The sequence below is a fragment of the Scylla paramamosain genome, chromosome 32 (assembly GCF_035594125.1).
Source record: "Scylla paramamosain isolate STU-SP2022 chromosome 32, ASM3559412v1, whole genome shotgun sequence".
Classification (NCBI taxonomy): Eukaryota; Metazoa; Arthropoda; class Malacostraca; order Decapoda; family Portunidae; genus Scylla; species Scylla paramamosain.
The window spans coordinates 18,643,440-18,651,242 of record NC_087182.1 but is presented as its reverse complement, the minus strand read 5'-3'; the positions used below and the strand labels follow the sequence as shown (position 1 = coordinate 18,651,242).

Below are 7,803 nucleotides of genomic sequence, written 5' to 3'. Positions count from 1 at the left end.
TAACCTAACCTAACCTAACCTTACCTAACCTAACCTAACCTAACCTAACCTGACCTGACCTGACCTAACCTAACCTAACCTAACCTAACCTGACCTAACCTAACCTAACCTAACCTAACCTAACCTGACCTGACCTAACCTAACCTAACCTAACCTAACCTAACCTAACCTATCCTAACCTAACCGAGACATTAAAAATTAGTCACAAGGCAAAAAGACGATTCAAAGTGACTGACATACCAAGCAATTAATTAGTGAAATCAGTCTTTGTTGACTACTCCAAAGCCTTTCAGTTTGTCGAGACCTCAGTATACTGTTAGGAAAAAGTGCATTATTAAGACATTATTAGTGGTTGTATCACGGTATTTTATAATAGACTTATAACTAGTTTCCCCTGAAAATCTTTCGTTTTCTATCATTCTTTCATTCTACACGCCTGAGCCCCTGACAGAGACCCAGAGAAATGTAAACAGGCACGAGTCAGACTTCTGATATAGGGCTGAATTTGTTGCTTTTCAGAGAGAGGGGCAGTCGGTCTGGTAAGCATGCGTGAGGTGGCGAGAGGGCGTGTCCAGGGGGCGGCTAGTAGCGTGTGCCACCGTGGAAATATGTACAGACATAAAGAAGACGCCCTCAAGAAAGGTATAGGCCGGTTCCAGCTTTTATTTTTATTTATTTATTTCCATCCCGGCCTGGGGACCCCCCTTTCCCGAGTCCTGAGGTGTTGGGGGACGGCCCGGGGGTGCTGTGTGCCCGTGAGTGTACCAGGTGCTCAAGCTTATACAAAACAAGGAAAGTTTGAAGCATTTTTTAGAGGGGCAGTCGGTCTGTACATGCGTGTACTCGTACATTAATTTTGGAGGTGTTCCTTGTCATCCCCTGTCACTCCTGCCTGCCTCTGTCACCTCTACCAATCCCTGTCAAGCTCTGCCAAGCCCTTTGTCACCTCTCAAGTAATGAGGTGGCTTGAGATGTGAGATTTTAAACAGAAGCCTTTGCTGTCACCCCTGCCAAGCCCTACCAAACCCTGTCAGCCCCCACCAAGGCCCCTCTCAAGCCACCACTCAACCCCCTACCGAGACCTATCAGCTCTATAATCTGAAAAAAGTGCAGTGTCTTAGGAGGGATTGATTAAGTAAACAGTGACTTAAGTGGCCAAAATGGAACTATATGGAGATTAAGTAGAGATTAGAATAGAAGCTGAAATTGAGCAGGATAGTTACAATCACAGACTTCCAACTTGCTACTCCTTGGTGTGAAAGAATCTGCAGGAAATTAAGTACATGGCAACTCCTGTTAGTCCCTCATGTGTTCTTGAAAGCAGACTGACAGATTCAGTGTGTGACATGCTGACGTGGGGGAGAAGGCTGTCTGGTGGCTGCTCTATGCTGTAGCTAACAAAATGGGTTGTGTTTCAAGTGTTGTCATGCCTGGAAAGTCTAGCAGGTCATCATTACTAGTATAAATGTGTACTACAATGGTGAAATTTAGTGAAAAAATGTGCTGTTTATGTATTGGCAGGGAAAGATTTGTGCTCATCAAGACAATGATAAAAAAAAATTTTATATTATTATTATTATTACTATTTTTTTTCTTTTACTTGTTTTGCTGTAAGATGAGACTACAATAACTGCCCCTTGATGCCCTATAAGGTACCGGCCAAGCACCAAGGGGCGGCCACCACGCTGGTGCACAGTGAAGCACGTCCCAGCATCCCTGTCACCATCTTTTCCCCTGCCAATAATTATGCATTACATTTCCCAACTAATTTCATTCTAGTGCAACATTTCTACTACTAATGGTGACCTGTACACTTCCCAGCATGACCAGTACAGCACTTCAAACAAACACAGCCTTTTCTTAGCCACAGCAAGGTGCAGTAGCCATCGACAGACAGCCTTCCCTAAGTCAGCATGTCACACTGCATCCATAACACTGAGCTTCCAGGAAACACATCTGGGGGACTGATACAAGTTGCTGTGTAGGTCATTTGTCCCAGCAGACTCTTTCAACACCAAGCAGGCATGGAGGTGGTAGTCTGGTGCAGTGCGTCAGTGCTTGGAATTTTGAACCGGTCTTGCTGCATCTATGGCCCAGAGACCAAACACAGACCAAAACAGAGGGCTAGCTGAACCTCTAACACAAACCAAACAGACGCCCACCAGAACCATACACAGGCCCACAGAACTAACTGACTGGCTGGCCGGCTGACTCTGCTGGCTGAGTGACTGACTGACTGACTGACTGACTGGCTGGCTGGCTGGCTTGCTGGCTGGCTTACTAACTGACTGACTGACTGACTGGCTGGCTGAGTGACTGATTGACTGGCTGGTAAGCTAGTTGGGTGGCTAGCTGGTTGGTTGAATGGGCTGGACTGACTGACTGACTGACTGACTGACTGACTGACTAGCTGAGTGACTGATTGATTGGCTGGTTGGTTGAATGCCTAGCTGGCTGGTTGAATGGCTGACTGACTGACTGACTGACTGACTGACTGACTGACTGACTGACTGACTGACTGACTGACTGACTAACAGACTGACTGACTTAGCTGAGTGACTGATTGATTGGCTGGTTTGTCGAATGGCTAGCTGGCTGGTTGAATGGCTAACTGACTGACTGACTGACTGACTGACTGACTGACTGACTGACTGACTAACTGAGTGACTGATTGATTGGCTGGTTGGTTGAATGGCTAGCTGGCTGGTTGAATGGCTGACTGGACTGACTGACCTGACTGACTTACTGACTGACTGACTGACTAACTGACTAGCTGAGTGACTGATTGATTGGCTGGTTGGTTGAATGGCTGACTGACTGACTGACTGACTGACTGACTGACTGACTGACTGACTGACTGACTGACTGACTAGCTGAGTGACTGATTGATTGGCTAGTTGGTTGAATGGCTAGCTGGCTGGTTGAATGGCTGACTGACTGGCTGACTTGTGGACTGACTAACTGACTGACTGACTGAACTGACTGACTGACTGACTGACTAGCTGAGTGACTGATTGATTGGCTGGTTGGTTGCATGCCTAGCTGGCTGGTTGAATGGCTGACTGACTGACTGACTGACTGACTGACTGACTGACTGACTGACTGACTGACTGACTGACTGACTAGGCTAGAGTGACTGATTGATTGGCTGGTTGGTTGAATGGCTAGCTGGCTGGTTGAATGGCTAGCTGGCTGGTTGAATGGCTAACTGACTGACTGACTGACTGACTGACTGACTGACTGACTGACTGACTGACTAACTGAGTGACTGATTGATTGGCTGGTTGGTTGAATGGCTAGCTGGCTGGTTGAATGGCTGACTGACTGACTGACTGACTGACTGACTGACTGACTGACTGACTGACTGACTGACTGACTAGCTGAGTGACTGATTGATTGGCTGGTTGGTTGAATGGCTAGCTGGCTGGTTGAATGGCTGACTGACTGACTGACTGACTGACTGACTGACTGACTGACTGACTGACTGACTGACTGACTGACTGAGTGACTGATTGATTGGCTAGTTGGTTGAATGGCTAGCTGGCTGGTTGAATGGCTGACTGACTGGCTGGACTGACTGACTGACTGACTGACTGACTGACTGACTGACTGACTGACTGACTAGCTGAGTGACTGATTGATTGGCTGGTTGGTTGAATGCCTAGCTGGCTGGTTGAATGGCTGACTGACTGACTGACTGACTGACTGACTGACTTTGACTGACTGACTGACTGACTAGCTTGAGTGACTGATTTATTGATGCGTGGTTGGTTGAATGGCTAGCTGGCTGGTTGAATGGCTAACTGACTGACTGACTGACTGACTGACTGACTGACTGACTGACTGACTGACTGACTGACTGACTGACTGACTAACTGAGTGACTGATTGATTGGCTGGTTGGTTGAATGGCTAGCTGGCTGGTTGAATGGCTGACTGACTGACTGACTGACTGACTGACTGACTGACTGACTGACTGACTGACTAACTGACTAGCTGAGTGACTGATTGATTGGCTGGTTGGTTGAATGGCTAGCTGGCTGGTTGAATGGCTGACTGACTGACTGACTGACTGACTGACTGACTGACTGACTGACTGACTGACTAGCTGAGTGACTGATTGATTGGCTAGTTGGTTGAATGGCTAGCTGGCTGGTTGAATGGCTGGACTGACTGGCTGACTGACTGACTGACTGACTGACTGACTGACTGACTGGACTGACTGACTGACTAGCTGAGTGACTGATTGATTGGCTGGTTGGTTGAATGGCTAGCTGGCTGGTTGGAATGGCTGACTGACTGACTGACTGACTGACTGACTGACTGACTGACTGACTGAGGCAGAGAGACAGGGTAGGTGTTGGCAGGGTTGGTTTGGTTTGGAGTGTTGAGGTTTTATGATATTGTAGAGACAGAGAGGTTCAAAGCTTAATTAGACTTGTATCTTTGAGCCATGTGAGTCAGTAGAGAGGGAGAAAGAGGGGCAGACAGGCAGAGAGACAGGAAAAACAGGGAGGAAGAAAAAGCTATTTGCACTGTACCTATAGGTCAGTATGGTGTAGAGTTGTATACTTGAATCAAGAGTAAATATAGACGCAGATACGAAGGCGGGGCAAGCTGAGAGAGAGGGAGAAAGAAAGGGGTCTGAATGAAAGGGAGGAGTCAGGCCTGGCAGAAGGGGAGCTTTCTTTGGTATTGTTTACTGATTAGTGTGATAAAGTGTTGTGTTGTGTTGTGAGGTGCAGAGAAAGAGAGAGAGGCTTGTGTGGTGATATTTCCATGTTGATGTACAGCAATATGAAGAAGTTCTCAGGAGAGAGAGAAAGAGATAGGAAATTAGTGACACACACACACACACACACACACACACACACACACACACACACACACACACACACACAGTAATACTCTATAGAAACCTATTTCTTTCCCTAATTTGTCTATCTCCATCTTGTTTTTCATTGTAAGTCATTAATGTTTATCTTGTATTGTCTTGGCATTTTTAAAACATGAGGTATATTATTATTATTAGTGGTTGTAGTTTTGTATCACAACATTAACTTATATTAGTTTTGCCTGAAAATCTCTCGTTTTCTAACATTCTCCCATCCTGCAGGCCTGAGTCCAGACCGAGACCCAGAGAAATGTAAACAAACGCACCAGTCAGACTTGATATAGGAGTGAATTTGTTGCTTTTTAAAGCGGCAGTCGGTCTGTACATCTGTGAGGTGGCGAGGGGTGTCGCCAGGGGGCGGCTAGTAGCGTCTGCCACCAGGGAAATATGTAAAAACATAAAAAAGACGCTTCTCAAGAAAGGTAAGGCCGGTTGCAGCTTTTATTTTTTTCTTTATTTCTTTTCCACTCAGGTTAGGTTTATATTAATTCAGTTAGTTAGGTTTGAATTAAAGTCTCTCTCTCTCTCTCTCTCTCTCTCTCTCTCTCTCTCTCTCTCTCTCTCTCTCTCTCTCTCTCTCTCTCTCTCTCTCTCTCTCTCTCTCTCTCTCTCTCTCTGTGGAAAGGCTAATGGTGCAGGAAGGCCTTGTCTACCTGCACCATAAGCCACTATACCATGCGTCACTGTACATTTAAACTGTACCCCAAAAACTCTAACTCTTAACTGGCCCTCACTTAAAAAAAAATATATCGTTTTTTTTTTCGTGTTCTTAATATTTCAGTGCTACAATACCACATCACTGTACCCTATGATGCTAATGGTGCAGGAAGGCCTTGTCTACCTTCACCATAAGCGACTGTACCATGCGTCACTGTACCTTAAAACTGTACCACAAAAACAACCTAACTGGCCCTCACTCTGAAAAAAAATATCTTTTTTTTTTTTGTGTTTGCTTAATATTTTCAGTGCTACAGTACCACAGCACTGTACTTCTATGGGTGCTAATGCCTTGTGCAGGAAGGCCTTGTCTACCTTCACCATAAGCCACTGTACCATGTGTCACTGTACCTTAAATCTGTACCACAAAAACAACCTAACTGGCCCTCACCTGAAAAAAAAATCTCTTTTTTTTTTAACCTAACCTAACCTAACCTAACCTTACCTAACCTAACCTAACCTAACCTAACCTGACCTGACCTGACCTAACCTAACCTAACCTAACCTAACCTGACCTAACCTAACCTAACCTAACCTAACCTGACCTGACCTAACCTAACTCTAACCTAACCTAATCCTAACCTAACCTAACCTATCCTAACCTAACCGAGACATTAAAAATTAGTCACAAGGCAAAAAGACGATTCAAAGTGACTGACATACCAAGCAATTAATTAGTGAAACTTCAGTCTTTGTTGATTCTCTACTTCCAAAGCCTTTCAGTTTGTCGACCCTCCTAGTATACTGTTAGGAAAAAAGTGCATTATTAAGACATTATTAGTGGTTGTATCACTGGTATTTTATAATAGGACTTATAACTAGTTTCCCTGGAAAATCTTTCGTTTTCTATCATTCTTTCATTCTACACGCCTGAGCCCCTGACAGAGACCCAGAGAAATGTAAACAGGCACGAGTCAGACTTGATATAGGGCTGAATTTGTTGCTTTTCAGAGAGGGGCAGTCGGTCTGTACATGCGTGAGGTGGCGAGAGGCGTGTCCAGGGGGCGGGCTAGTAGCGTGTGCCACCGTGGAAATATGTACAGACATAAAGAAGACGCCCTCAAGAAAGGTAAGGCCAGGTTCCAGCTTTTATTTTTATTTATTTATTTCCATCCCGGCCTGGGGACCCCCCTTTCCCCGAGTCCTGAGGTGTTGGGGGACGGCCCGGGGGTGCTGTGTGCCCGTGAGTGTACCAGGTGCTCAAGCTTATACAAAACAAGGAAAGTTTGAAGCATTTTTAGAGGGGCAGTCGGTCTGTACATGCGTGTACTCGTACCATTAATTTTGAGGTGTTCCTTGTCATCCCCTGTCACTCCCTGCCTGCCTCTGTCACCTCTACCAATCCCCATGTCAAGCTCTGCCAAGCGCTTTGTCACCTCTCAAGCTAATGAGGTGGCTTGAGATGTGAGATTTTAAACAAGAAGCCTTTGCTGTCACCCCTGCCAAGCCCTACCAAACCCTGTCAGCCCCCACCAAGGCCCTCTCAAGCCACCACTCAACCCCCTACCGAGACCTATCAGCTCTATAATCTGGAAAAAAAGTGCAGTGTCTTAGGGAGGGATTGATTAAGTAAACAGTGACTTATGGCCAAAAATGGAACTATATGGAGATTAAGTAGAGATTAGAATAGAAGCTGAAATTGAGCAGGATAGTTACAATCACAGACTTCCAACTTGCTACTCCTTGGTGTGAAAGAATCTGCAGGAAATTAAGTACATGGCAAACCTCCTGTTAGTCCCTCATGTGTTCTTGAAAGCAGACTGACAGATTCAGGTGTGTGTGACATGCTGACGTGGGGGAAGGCTGTCTGGTGGCTGCTCATATGCTGTAGCTAACAAAATGGTTGTGTTTCAAGTGTTGGCTCATGCCTGGAAAGTCTACAGGTCATCATTACTAGTATAAATGTGTACTACAATGGTGAAATTTAGTGAAAAAATGTGCTGTTTATGTATTGGCAGGGAAAGATTTGTGCTCATCAAGACAATGATAAAAAAAAATTTTATATTATTATTATTATTACTTTATTTTTTTTTCTTTTACTTGTTTTGCTGTAAGATGAGACTACAATAACTGCCCCTTGATGCCCTATAAGGTAGGCCGCCAAGCACCAAGGGGCGGCCACCACGGTGCACAGTGAAGCACGTCCCAGCATCCCTGTCACCATCTTTTCCCCTTGCCAATAATTATGCATTA

The 7,803-nt window shown here is 45.4% G+C and overlaps 1 long non-coding RNA gene across 1 annotated transcript; it reads left to right on the top strand.

Annotated features, from left to right (window-relative positions):
- Positions 1-564: 564 nt before the first annotated feature.
- On the top strand, positions 565-6,680 carry LOC135088933 (uncharacterized). Its single transcript, XR_010261178.1, has 3 exons — positions 565-642; positions 5,116-5,315; positions 6,562-6,680. It is a non-coding gene; the product is annotated as an uncharacterized LOC135088933 (long non-coding RNA).
- The last annotated feature ends 1,123 nt before the right edge of the window (positions 6,681-7,803 follow it).